General features: G+C 42.2%; 1 protein-coding gene across 2 annotated transcripts in view; it reads left to right on the top strand.

Annotated features, from left to right (window-relative positions):
• LOC138170670 (adhesion G-protein coupled receptor D1-like) overlaps positions 1 to 4,271 on the top strand; it is a 476,753-nt gene that overhangs the window by 361,135 nt on the left and 111,347 nt on the right. The window lies entirely within an intron of this gene.

Genomic DNA, 4,271 nt, shown 5'->3' on the forward strand with positions numbered 1-4,271 from the left:
TCTATCTATCTATCTATCTATCTATCTATCTATCTATCTATCTATCTGTGTCTGTCTATCAATCTATCTATTTTTCTTCCTATCTGTCTGTCTGTTTATCTATCTATCTATCAATATGGATGAATATGAATATACTAGGGAACTCTAATAATCCTTGACCCAGAGATACTGGGTTACTGGAACAAGATACTTCATCTTGCTTCCAGGAATTTTTTCTGACTCTTCCCTGGAATGTTCTCCCTCCTCTTCTCCACTTTCTGGCTTCCTTTGCTTCTTTCAAATCCCAGATAAAACCCCATCTTCTGCAAGAAGCCTTTTCCAACTCTTCTTAATCCTAGTGTCTTCCTTCTTTGAATTAATTCCAATTTATCCTGTATATAACTTGTTTGTACATAGTTGTTTGCATGCTACCTCCCCCATTAGACTGTAAGCTCCTTGAGGGCAGGGGCTGGCTTTTGCCTCTTTGTGTATTCCTAAGTGTTTGGCGCAGTGCCTGGCTCATTGTAGGTACTTAGTAAATGTTTAATGACTGACTGTTAATCAGTCTGGCTATATATTTGTTGTCTATCTGTCTTTCTATCTATCTATTCATCCATTCACCCATACATCCATGTATCTATCTCTCTATCATTAAGCATTAGAAGATGCTTTAGAGATCATCCAGTCCAATCCTCTCATTTTAAAGATGAGAAAACTGAGGCCCAGGGAAATTAGTGCCTTGCCCATGATCAGCCTAATGGTCATCAGCAGAGGCAGGGCATACATCCAGGTCCCCTGACCCCAGATCCAGTCCTCCATCCAGAGCAATGTTTCCTGCATGTTTTGTGTACTTTACCAGGAACACAAAAACTGTTTACCAATTGTTTTGAGACTGAGGCTAAAAGCACCATTTCACTGCAGAATATTTGTATCGACCGATAGTCCTTGAAAATTTGATGCAGCTCGCTACAGGAAAAAAAAAAAAAAAGCATTTCTTTTTCTAATAGTGACTCCAAATGCAAGTTCTGAATAGGGGAAAAGAAAGAGCCCAGGATAAAGACACCTTCCTCGTGCACCTAACTCAAAACTCATCAAGTCAGACAAAAGAGAACTTGTTCCATTTGTCCTGTGAATGATGCTTGACAAGGTCCCACAATTAGAGGTAGGAAAAAAGAAAAGAAAAGAAAAATCCCCTGTCTGATAACGGAATTAAAGAAAATGAGAAAGAGATACCGAAAGGCAAAATATGCCTGTAATTAGGGAGACTTTGAACAGTGTTGTACAACATGCATTAGCCCACCCCCACAAATGAATTTGAAAATGGAATCAGAAGCAATTATTAAGGAAACCGAGGCTTTACTGCTTTCCTAATTTGAAGAGGTAATATCCTGGAAGCTCCAGGGTGTGGGCTAGACCATTCTTTTCTCGGCTTCCTCACACCCTTGTCATTTTAACTAATTAGAGTGATCTTTGGATTCTTTTCATTATATTTTGTTTCTTTCCTCGATTCTTGTTTTTTCTGATCCCTTTAAAAACTCAGACACAGAGACAGACACATAGACACACAGAGCACAGAAGAGACACAGACACACATTTTGGCTTCATCACCTGTCACCGGAGATAATTATGATCTTCTGGAGACAAGCAGTGGGGGTCAGGGACAGCTTCATTAGGTAAAACTATCAAGTGCTTTGTTTACCAAAGAAGGAGAGAGGACTCTGGAACTCAGATAATTTAACTGTGGAGTGGTCTTCTCTCTATGCCAGGGGAAGACATGCCATGCTGCTCAGGAGGAGGGGGAAATGATCATTCGAGAGAAACTATCTGGGCTCCCACATCAACTACTTATATTATTCCATGATTATGGTTCTTCTATGATCTTTGGGGTCTGGAGTAGGAAATAGTAGCTATTAACTGTACATTCTTCTCTCCTTTGATTAAGTGTTTTGGAGAAGCAAATAAATATTTAATAGGGTCTATTAACCATTTCTCAGTTTCACCCTTGAATCTTTTACCACTGAATCTACTGTTTAGTATATTAGAACACAGTTTAAAATTGGGATTCTAGGTTTGAATCTGTGAGCAAGCCACTTAGGCTCTCTGGGCCCCAGTTTTCTTATCATGTAGTATAAGCTTTGGACTTGACACTTCCCTCAAACTATACTCCTTCTGGCCAACTGTGGCCAGATAGCAACAGAAGCATCTCCCCTCAAGAGTGCTACAGATAGTCCTGAGGGATTGTGATGGTTTCCTAGCATGATAGTTCTTGAGCCCCCAATTGTGTAGTTGAAGAAACTGAGGCAGACAATATTGAAATAGTTTGCCCAGGGTCACATAGCCACCAAATACATAGGGTCAGATTTGAACTCAGGCCTTTCTGACTCCAGGCCCAGTGGAACCACGACACCACCTAAGTGCCAGGCTTGGAGTCAGGAAGACCTGAGTTAAAATATGATCTCAGACACTTACTAGCTGTGTGATCCTGGGCAAGTCACTTAACCCTCTTAACCTCAGTTTCTTCATCTGTAAAATAAGATGGAGAATGAAATAGAAAACCTTTCCAGTATCTTTGTCAAGAAAATCCCATGGACAATATTGATGTGCTATGGTCCATGGGTTCACAAAGAGTCAGATACTACTGAGTGATTGAACAGCAGCAAGGCATGTTGGACCTCTTTTCTGCCGGACTTCTTCTTGCTTACTTGAAGCTGCCTCTTCTCAGTATGTCTAGCAAGTCCTAACATTTCCTCTAGCAGCTGTTGTCCTGAGGAGACTGGTAGGATGCCACTGAAAAGTCCAAATTCTCACCCTCTCGCCTTTGAGTTTGCAAAACCCTTTACTCACAGTGGTTCTGCAAGATAAGTGGTGAGAACATTGTCTTAATTTTACTGATGAAGAAACATTTTAGAGTGAAAGTTACTTGATCAAGAGAACACAGGGAGTGAGTTTTGGAGCTGGGATGGAAACTCAGATTTCCTGATTCTAGGGAAGATCCTAAGATCATGGGCTCATAGGATCAAAGGCTGGGAGGAATCTTCAATACCATTGAGTCTAAGGCACTCTTATTCTCTTAAGGAAATGGAGGCCCTGAGATTAAGTGACCTGCCTAAAATCACCCAATAAATTATAGTCAATGTCCTTTTATTCCCAATTCAGAGCCCTTTTCCCTTTACTGTGCTACAGAATGGAGAGTATTTGGTTACGTAAAGTGCTGTATAAATGCTAGTCATCATAATTCCCCAAATTGTTTGATTGATAAGTTTAGCATTTTTTAAAAGTGGGAAATATTAGGCCTTTCCGATAACAAGATTGGTATAAATTAGGCACATTGGAACAATTTGTCTTTCTTTTACTTCCCTCTATGTGAGGTATGGATGCAAGAGCATCTTCTCCCAGTCCCCCACATCATTCGTTACTGACTCATGGGGTGGGAGACAGTTCTACATCCGTCAACTCAGGTGGGCTGGAAAATTGGATAAAAGCAGCCCTTCCCTGAAATCTGGATGCTGCCCTGGAGTTGAGCCCAAAAAAGGAAACAGACGATCAATAGTAGGGCCTTGCCTTTGTGCTCCCACAGTGGAGCTGCCCAAGGAGAAGAATGCAGCTGGAGTGCTTGGCTTTAGGGAGAACGTCCTTACAGATAATGGGAACTCTTAGCCAGGCAGTGCAGAGTAAGGCCTACCCTGGAGGAATGGCCAGAAGCTTACTCGCTCTCCTGTGTACCTGTGTCTTCTTTAACCGAAGAGTTACCACTGGCACTTGCAGCTGTCAGAAAACTTTAAACTGTGCCATGGCTGATTTAAGAATGGAGAGGGACCTGGGAGCTAGAGAGTTAGAGCACATTTCTATGGTGGAGTGGGAGAGGAGAGAAAGAGAGTGTGGGGTCTGGAGTCAGAGGATCTGGGTTTGAAACCCAACTCTGACACCTTTACCTGTGGGGACCTTGTGTAAGTCACAACCTCCCTGGGCCCAGTTCTGTTCTCTGGAAAATGGAGTGGCTGGGCTGGATGATGCCTGAAATTCCTTATAGTCCTCACTCTATGGGCCTCATTTGCTTAATGTTTACATAGAGTCAAGGAAAAAGCTAAAGGTAAGACCCAGGCCATTAAGTCCCTCCCTACTCAGTGCTTCTTTTATTTGTGACATGTCACCTCATTCATAAAATGGCTCAATTCTTCATTGTTTCCTCCCTTCCTCTTTCCTCCCTCCTTCCTCCCTCCCTGCCTCCTTCCCTCCTTCCTTCCCTCCTTCCTTCCTTCCTTCCTTCCTTCCTTCCTTCCTTCCTTCCTTCC

This window comes from Petaurus breviceps, unplaced genomic scaffold (genome assembly GCF_028583685.1).
Source record: "Petaurus breviceps papuanus isolate PSGF00001 unplaced genomic scaffold, PetGlider_PUasm1.0 100, whole genome shotgun sequence".
In the NCBI taxonomy this organism is placed as follows: domain Eukaryota; kingdom Metazoa; phylum Chordata; class Mammalia; order Diprotodontia; family Petauridae; genus Petaurus; species Petaurus breviceps.